We start from the raw sequence: 10,321 nt of genomic DNA on the forward strand, positions 1-10,321 counted from the left end.
AATTATTTCCTCGTTTTTCCAATGCTGACACTACCTGTCTGTCTATCCCCAAAGAAAACGTATATTTTCTATTATTATCAAAGTGAAATAAGTGAATCATTAAAATAAATCTGTAAAGCTTACATATATATCTTACTCAGTTAAAATTCTCATATTTCCAATTCAATTATTTGCAGCTCATTTTAACGCTGGCAACACCTGTCTATCTGTCTGTCTATCTGCCTAACTGTCTGTCTGTCTGTCCATCTCTATGTCGACTTTTGAGGCTAACAAATATCTTAGGAATTTCCTTTTGTAACGAATCTTAAAGCCATTTGCCTTAAATGGCCGTCAAGAAGCGACAGGCAACTAACTAGCTGTCTATTCCGACTCTCCTCTCTTTCAACTCTCCTGCCGCCAACTGTGAGGAGTCCTAGAAGTCCTTGATTGACAGGCGCTTTTGCTGCTGGCTGCCATTAATCAGCTTAAGCAGCTGGCGCGTGCAAAATTAAAATATCTGTTTGGGGCGCCAAATGAAGTGGCACCAAATTGTATCCAAGGATAAAGAAAACTTCTCAAGAGGAAATTAAAGAATAGGGAAAAAATCATAATGATTGTCGGCATATATCTCGCTTGACAGAATTTTACCCTATCAGATTTGATAGCTATGCTATTGGTTGTTTTTTTTTCATTATTTGTTTAGGGTTTTTATGCATTTGATTTGTGTGCTTTGTGTTTTGTTTTTGATTTATTTTGGCCGCACGAAGTTGGCTTGTTAATCTCTTTTGCCGTGTCCTTCAGATCCTTTTAAATTTTCGACTCCATTTTTTTTTTTGATGTCATGACATGAACTATGTGTGTGTTTCATGTAATTTCCCCTTGTGTGTTTTCTCTTTCATTCACACACGTGTATTCGTTGCTTCATTTATTTCATTTCTCATTTCTTTGGCGACATTTCTCGTTTCGTTTTGTTTCGCTTCTTGTCGATTTCATTGCTCTCTACCTTTTGAGCATTCTTCTGGTTTCATTTCAGCTTCTTTCGCTTGGCCTTGTGGTCATTCAACTGTAAGCGAACCTAGAACAGAGAGAAAAATACATAAAAAATTATTAGATTTTTCTTATACTTTTTGCCCTAATATATTGTATGGGGGGTCAAAACGAGGAAGAGGGGACGGTCTGACTAAATTGCTTTTGTATGCATATGCCGAATGGTTGGATGGATGGCTGGCTGGACATTGTTTGCCATAACTCATACATACACACATACAAACACACTCACCTAAACAATCGTGGGAAATTAGGCAGAAACATATTTAAGGCGATTTTCTTGATGAGATATCGTTTAATGGTTGCTGTTTATCTTTGCACGTTCTTTTGGCCTCTGATGAACAGTCAGCAAGTCACAAAAACTTTGACTACTTTTCTCCCCCTCACTGTCTCATCATATCACATTATAATCGTTTTCAAATGAGAATGAAAATTTGCTTCAGCTCAGCGTGGCATCAAAATGTCTGAATATCAAGTATACGCACGCATGACGTATACGTACTTATTAAATTTCCATTGAAAATGAGTAACTATCGCAATGGGACGCATTTAATGGCAACTAAATAATTCAAGATTCTTGTATTTGAGCCACATGAAAGTATAAAACGAACAATATCGAAAAGATACCATAAATTTATTGGGAAATGTAATTTTTAAATCACTGTGGTGTCATCGAGCCATGATTTAAATGATAGTGGGAGATTTCCCACAACTAAACGAATGTACTTTAGCTTTTTTATGGTGTCTCTTTCCCAACAACAAATCATTATGAATAACTGAGATATTTCTGGGCTTTCATTGGACAACTTTCCACCATTTAACACAGTTCAGTCAGAGTTTACAGTCGCTTTCTCAGTTAGTTATTTCTTATCAATGCTGAGGGCATTCAAATGCCTGTGTTGACGGCATTAAACGGTTCATTAAGACACTTGACAATTGCCTGTGAAAATGGCAACAATGAGAGAAGAAATGGCAATTAAATGTTGTGGAGAAATCATTTTCCTTGACAAACTAATACCTATACAACAAAATGTAAATTGTGCTCGTTTTTTACTCAACAAGTATTTGGTTTTTATTTTAATTAAACAGTTAAGAGTAGAGCCATAAATTTCAAGCGGGTGTAACTATAAATATACCTTGAGTTATGTTTATGGCTTAGAAAAGCGTCGAACGAGTCGCCGACACGTGAGTCGCGCATTAAAAATGGCAATTTTGTTATTGTTCCTGCTCGTTTGCCATTTTCATAATTTGCACAATATTTTAAGAGACGAGACAGGAGAATTTGCTAGGTTCCAGCCAGGATCAGTGACTGGCTGACCATATTGTTTATGGCCAGGACGAGTGGCTAAACCAGAAGCTATTGCCATTGGCTTATATTCAGCTTTTGCCTCGACGCAAAGACAAACCCATAAAAATGTCACAATTCATCAACGCCACTAAGTAGTTTCGTATTTTATAACATTCAACGGGGGGTAGCTAACTTTTTGTTTATATATGCGGGTACATACTATAAATAAATCTCTCGTTTTTTTGGCTAGAATTTTGGAGCTGGACTTTTAGTCTGACCTCAGCGCATTTTTTGCCAGCTAATTAATGCAGTGTTGACCCCAATGTTTAATATAGTTATATAGTATTTACTAAACTAAAATATAGATTTATACTTATGTCCTCTTCTCGTTAAAAGCTTTTTAAAATTAATAACTTTTTTTGCATGCATTTTAATTTGCTTTACTTTCAGTATGAAAATATTTACAAAGAAAACTAAACAACTTTACTGTGCATTAGTTTCTCATGAATTTTAAGCTTGAAACTGGTCAAAAATTAACATAACGCCGACATAAATGACGTCAATGCTGGCAAACAACATCTTTACAGTATGAATATTTAAGATGGCTTCAAAGAGCTGTCAAATTATGAAGTCAATTGGAAAATTGCAAAATAAAAAGCAGAAGAATCATTTGTTTGTTTATAAAAGCACAAAAATCGCAGTTAAATTCCACTTTTTATCTTGAAAAGAAGCGAAGAGCTTCACATTGTAAGTATATGGTTTGAAATATTCAATGCAAAGCTTCAATGTGCTTTAATAGCTTACTTTATAGAACTATAAAATCTTGTAGAAAATATTAAATTAAAAAATTGTTGAGCTTTAATCAATTAAGCTTTGGCTTTAAGCTTTAATGTGCTTTCACAGGTACATTCTAAGAGCTATAAGATCTTTTAGAGAGGATTAAATGCAAATAGTTTTTAGATTTAATCAATTGTAAATAATTTAAATTTAGGCTTTGCTTTTAAGATTTAATGTACTTTCACAGCTATTTTCTTAATACTATAAGATCTTTTAAAGAGGATTTAATGAAAATAGACTTGAGCTTTAATCAATTAAGCTTTGGCTTTAAGCTGTAATGTGCCTTTGCAGCTGCTAGCTTAGAGCTTTGCTTACTTTATTTTAAATTGTAGTTTCTTTAAATGTATTTGTTTAATTAATTGTTTAAAACAAGTCTAAAACTCCTGCTAAAAGCTTTCATGCGCTTTTAAGAACTTTATTTAGTGTTCTACAAATGCTTGTTACATAAAAAGTGCTTAATAGTTTCTTCTATCTCCACATTGTCAGTTTATGTTATAAATGTGTACTTTTTAATAATATTTTACTCACACACATACATACATAGAAGAAGAGGTCCCATTTGGCTGCTTTATGCGAAACATGCGCCATAAATTCGAAAAGTTTTAATTGACTTGCCAACAATTAACCGAACCATGGCAGCTTTGGCTCATAATCAACAAGGCAACAACTTAAACAATTTGCCATACTTGCTACACACAGCACTCTTCAAGTCCAACACAAAATGGCGTCGTTTCGCATCGCTTGTGTTGACAAAAATTAACAATATTTTCACATATATACGAACATTCAATATATCTATCGATGGAAGAGTCAACTATGTCCAAATACGCAGCAAAGTGTCAGAAAAGCTTTTAAAAAATTTCTACCATGGTTTAATACTTGCTCACTCGCTCTTTCTCTGTGTGTCCCTCTTTTTCTGCATTTTATTAAATGCATTTATAGCTTTTTTTGGCGAGTTTTTTCTACAATTTTTTGTTGTTGTCGTTGTTGTCGTTGCGGCTGCCACTGTGAAAAGCTCATGCATTTCAGTTTTTTATACTGTTTACGCCATTTTAACTTTATTGTTGTTGTTATTATTCTGTGGCCAACAATGCTGTGGCAAGACAGAGACAACAACTGTCGCTATATGTGTGCGCTGGTGTGTGTGTGTGTGTGTGTGGATAGACATGGCAAAAGTGAAATGGTTATCGCGCTTGTTTGATTTAATTTATTGGCTTAGCGCCATTGTGGCCTGATGTGCAACACTTTACACACAACACTCTTTTTTTTCCCTTTTTTCATCCCCTTGGAGGGCAGAGGGTGCGAAGCAGGGGATGAGGTAGAGGGGGGCTGCCCTGAAGTGGCTTTTTGGGAGACCAACGAGCGCTTCCAGTCAATCTACTCGACTTTACAGTTTGTTGCATGTTGTTGAGTATTTGCAGCTCGCACTTTTTATATGATTATACCTCGTTTTTTCTCAACACACGCTATAGGGAATATAGCTGAAGTCTGCTACACTGAAATTTTATATAAACACAACTGTCGACGCTTCAAAGTGAGAATCCAAGATTAAATATAAATCAATTAGGTACAGAAAGTTACTTTTTTAAACATTTACAGGGTAACTCTTGGTTGTTTACTTTGAGCTAATGCCTGACTACTTCATTTTTATTTTGTGCACTCGCTGTTGGCTATGATAAAAGCTGCTGATTGTTGGCCGTGTCTTGTGGGCTCTGTCCGAGACCTGCTTACATTTGAATGTATATCTTTTTTGGGCAAAAGAGCTGCTGTAGCTCCAACATGGCCAGAACTGTAGCGTTGAAACAGGTGCAGCTGACTTTAAAAACCGCACCCTGTCAAAGTGGTTGGACACAACATTCTTTTATGACAAACTGAGAAAGCTTATGGACTGAATAAATTAAATATTTCTCTACCTGTTAAAATGTCTATATTTTGCTTTTGATAAAACCATTTGAAGCGGCGCGTTTTCGATCAGCTTTTACAACCCTTATAGCATGGTCAATCAATTACAATTCCCGATTTCAATCACGCTTCTTTTGAAAACTGAAGAAACCCAAAAACCACCACAAGTAACGCCCACAATTTACTCTGCAGAACAATGTGCAAATCATGTACACGAAAAGCCAACAAAAACTAAACAAGTGCGTTATATATGGTGTGAAATGAGGAGATACCCTGTAGAAAGAGAGAAAAACGATTGGTCTACTTTAGAAAGAAGCTTACTGAATAAATAAAAGCTTATCTTCAAAGATATTTGCTGTTTAATCAACAAGTATATATTAATTATAGTATTTTTGAAATAATTTTAAAACAGTTAGTGCTGAAATATTTAACAGAGTAGCTGATATAAAAATACTCGATAAAAATATAGTAATTATAAAATCAAATAAAATAAGAAGCTTGAATTGAATGCATTTATTCTGTATTCTACAACAAGTCAAGAGTAAATTTTAAATTGAATCATCTACAGCATATCTATAAGTCGAATATTCACAATAAACACTCTAAATTTTAACCCCCAGAACAGTTGTCATCTGCGTGATGGAAAATGAAATCAAAATAAACAAAATTAAAACTAAGCAATTGAATTTCTTCAATCGCATGCCATAAATTATGCAATAATAACGAAATTATGTGTTGAATTTGTGCCAAGGAATCAAATGTTGTAAGTCACCTGGGCATCGATTGTTGTACAATTTGTTGTCGTTGTTGTAGTTGCCTGGAGGCAATGTTTTTTTGGGTGGCTTTTAGGGGATTTGGCTTTAATTTTAATGTGAAACGCACTTAGGAGGCATTTACGTGGCATACATAAAGAAGGCTTTCATTTGCCTGCCTCAAAGTCACATGTCACATACATTGAAAGTTTGATTCGGCAGCCTGTAAACACCAAACAGACGCCAAGTCACGCACACCCCTAAAGAGGGAAGAAGGGGAAAAGAGGGGAGCATATCAGAAGTTGCCACACAGAGACACATGTCACAATGTGAGGGGAGGGAGTGGTGGTGGGGGTGTTAGCCAGGCTATTTGCTTGCCCTTTTTTGACATTTGCTGCCAAAGTTGATATTATTAATTTACAGCGCGTAGCACAGCCGATGGTGGTATGTGGCATGCCACAAGCATTTTCCTACCACTTGCCACATTTATCGGCAAGTTTGTCACCACGCGCGAGACTGAGAAAGAAGATGCCGCCCACACACACACACACACAGGACACGAGTGGAGGCTATAATCATAAAATCATTTTATTGCTCTGGCAATTTCATTATTTAGGATTTTAATGTAATTTCTCCCAGTTGGATTTAACGTGCAACATCTCGAATTTCACTTGCCTAGGCAATTGCCCAGGCAATTGACTGTAGCCTTGGTCAAAAAATATATATAAATATATATACCATATTTAACTAACTAAGTACACGTTTGAGGTCGAAGGAGACACAAGTTTCTGTGCAGCTATTTGACTAATTAATTTGCAAAAACTCATTCCTCATTTCATTTGTTGTTTGCAATTCTCAAACGTGTGCTTAACACAAGTTTGCGTGCTTAGAAGTGTGAAAGAAAAGACAATGAGTTGAGGAGAAAAGGACATTCAATACCCTGTACGTAGAAGCTACTCCACTCAGCAGGACTGTTACATAAACTTACACAAGACTGTAACACTTTTGTTTAATCATTTTTGAAATAAACGTCAGGGAAACAAAGTCCCCGAGGATTAGAGTGTTATTTACAAGAAAAAAAGAAAAAAAATATTCGTGGTGTGACTTTTGGTTAGTTGCACATAAATTTAGATTAGAAAAGGTAATACTCATATGAGTGTACTCATAAATGTATTTGTGTTTGTGTTTGTATGTGTATGTGGATGCATGCCTGTCGTAAATTCATCACCAAATATCAACGCACACCATCTAGAGCTGAAGCATAAAAACAAATAAACTGAAAATGAAAATGAGAAAATGAGAAGAAAAACAAATAAATAAAGCAAGCATGAAAAATGTTTCGTGTGTGGTTAAAAATTTGCGTGTTTTTTACTTATGTGATTCGTTTGAGCTTATCCCTTTTTCTTTCCTGCAGGATAACAGCTAACATACAAACACGCAGAAAGATAGAGAGAGAGAGCGAGAGAGGGAAATTTGCATACGGTTTTCAACACTGCCACACAGTGTTGCACAAATTTGCAATGCCATATTTGGCTGCATAATAAAATATTTCACGCTAAGATAATTTCAATTGTTTGCATGGGGCAAGTGGCATTGCCAACATGTCGCGACATGTGAAGTGTAGAGCAAATGTGTGACTAGAAGATACCCTACATCTAGTGCTCCATTAAATTATTAGACAAAATTCTGAATATAAAAGCTTGATGATTAAGATGATTTATTATTAATTAGTGGAAGAATTTATATACCCTGCATGATTTGAATTTATACAGGGTATAATATATATTTTTTTCTATACATGACATATGGAGACTAGACAACTGGGCAGACCTTAAAACAATGCGCCCAAAAGCAGACAACAGAACAATCCTCCAATGTGAACTCGAGCCAAAAATATGATGATGCATGGACGCCAGACGTTGCAACTGCCAGGACCCCATACTTGTGCGGTCTGCAAACAACAAAACACACTCCGACTCCGACTCTGACTCCGACTCCGACAGTAACAGCTCCAGACAGTCGGCAAATAAGCAGAGAGGAAGCCGGAAAAAATACTGAACTGAAACTATTTCCCATTTCGTCAAATGCGAACAACGCCAAAACATCATCATTATAAAGCGAGCATCTGAATTTATGACACATGTCCCAAGCTCATATGAAAAATATCATTTTGACTGTGTGGTAACAGTTTTTCTGACTTCCACCCCAATGTCTTTTAAGTAGGGGGCGTGTTTTGCGGTTCCTGCGCCTTTGTTTATGCAGCAATTTATGGCATGCAAAGCAGAAGCAAACACATGACAAGGACAATGCCCAAACATGGTCGACCTCTGGTAATACGTTGAGCAAATATTTATGCGGCTGGGCTTATGGTAAAAACAGGACAGATCACATACATATACACACACATATATATATATAAATATCTGTCGGGGTCATCGAGAGTTGGGGTGGAAAGAAAGTCGTGAGTGTCAAAGCCATTAATATTTTTATTAGGTTTACTCCGAAATGTTATAACGATTGCATATGCTGGACAAACGTTTCACTCTGTTGATGTTTAATTAGTTACACGAGATACACACACACAGATATACACTCGCATACACTCACACACACACACCCACTCAATCACACACTCAGTCATTCACACATTGAATATGACAAGCGCATTAATTGCTTTTTTATTTGCTCGTTTTATCGTTGGATCAAACATTGTGTAAGCTTATTTTGAATCGATTTAGTTCACAGTTAAAGCAACTAATTAAAATCAATATGAGTTCTAGGCTTGACTATTAATAAAGTGATACATGGACATACATAATTGTTCTCCAGGGTCACTTGACATGTCATAATGTCAATCATTTTAATTGGTTGCACCTGATGATTTTCCCTTATTATAATGGCCAATTTTTGTATGTGTACTGAATTGAATTTAGTTTTAAATTAAATAAAAATACTTATAAATATTAAAAGATTCACAAATAATTCACAGAATTATAAATATGTAAATCGATCAATTTTTCGCTTAAAATTGCGTAACTAACGTGCTGTTAACCCTGTTCTTGTATTGATAAAGAAGTTTGCCAATCATTATGCATCATCTGTTGAATTTTGAAAGGAAGCCCACGCCGCCAGCTGTTGAAACCACTTTGATAAAGAAAATATTCCCAACAAAAGGCGGCAGAAGACTGAGTTATTAGGTGGGTTTCAGGGGAAATCAGAGGGGGACTAAGGCGTCTGCCAAAAAAGCTCAAAGGGGACAAACGAATGACGGCGAAAAGAAATCAAAATGCGCGCTTTTTAATGTTAATTCTTGATGGGGGCCTGGGAAAGTGAAAAGTGTGTGTGTCGTGTGTTCTTTAGTCTTGCTGGCAAGTGTTTTGTTTGTTATTGTTGTCGTTTTCCCTTTGCATAAGAAATGCGCTACTCAATTGCTGGGAATTGGGGAATGTTTTTGTTTCTTAGTTGCGACAGGTGAAGACGACGAAACGTCAGAGTGTTTATCAAGGCTTTTGTTTGGTTTGAATCAAGCCAGACTGAGTCTCAGCCAAGTAAAGAGAAAAAAGCGAAAGAAACCATGTAGAATACTCCACAATGTTCTATTATTATTTTATTTTGGCTACAGACCAGTTTAACTAAATGCTGTGCAGTCAGGCCTTAAGTTTGAACAAGTTCCAATATAGAAAATACAGCAACGCTTGACCCCTGCCCATTTGACCTTACTCATGCGCTTGATTGATTGCACAAACGGAATGGAATACAAAAAGTAAACTAAGCGACCTGTGTACAGGTGAGTTCAGGCTGGACCATCCAAAGGTACGCTACATATTTAACTTGCCGAGCTATTCCCAATCAAAAATCAACTTAACTCAAACTTGAGTTTCCTGACTCTTTTGAGAGCTGAGAGTCCAGTTTTGTAATTGTAACAAATGAAGCGAGTGCTCGGGCATTTTTCAAATAATACAAAAAATCCAAGGAAAGTTAAGTATCTCCATTTTCTTATCCCCCTTTGCTGGACATGGCAGGTCCTTCAACTTGTGGCTGTGTAATGAAGTCGCTATTGAGTTTTCAAGTTGTCTGACTGATGATTTGATTTGCCTCGATTGCTTCTCAATTGGCCGGCCCATGATGCGAATTGAAAGGGAACGGAGAAGGAGAATATTCTAAATTTTCCAAATTTAATTGCATTTTACTTACATTTCCTCAATGAGGCTCTGCTCGAATCTCTGTTGGCATTTGCATAAATCCATAATATTGCAAACATTTTGATTGAATATACATGGCCAAATAGGACGCCATATTTGCATATGATTTATAATTTCAAATTTATATTATGTGTGGCATAAATTATGTTATTTATAATTGCATTTTCTCCAATTTTTGTTTTGTTTTTATTGTATCCATAAATTATGTTGTATTTCCAAGAAGATTTCAACGCGTTTTTAAACACAAAAGCTTTGATTGTTATGAATATTTTATTCATATCTGTGGGTATTTATTATATGTGATAATTAATAGT

General features: G+C 35.9%; 1 long non-coding RNA gene across 1 annotated transcript; it reads right to left on the reverse strand.

Moving 5' to 3' along the window:
- Positions 1 to 694: 694 nt before the first annotated feature.
- On the reverse strand, positions 695 to 10,096 carry LOC117786495. Its single transcript, XR_004617633.1, has 2 exons — positions 10,000 to 10,096; positions 695 to 1,054 (listed from the first exon to the last, which is right to left on the reverse strand). It is a non-coding gene; the product is annotated as an uncharacterized LOC117786495 (long non-coding RNA).
- Between the last annotated feature and the right edge of the window lie 225 nt (positions 10,097 to 10,321).

The sequence above is a fragment of the Drosophila innubila genome (assembly GCF_004354385.1).
Source record: "Drosophila innubila isolate TH190305 chromosome 3L unlocalized genomic scaffold, UK_Dinn_1.0 0_D_3L, whole genome shotgun sequence".
Lineage (NCBI taxonomy): Eukaryota > Metazoa > Arthropoda > Insecta > Diptera > Drosophilidae > Drosophila > Drosophila innubila.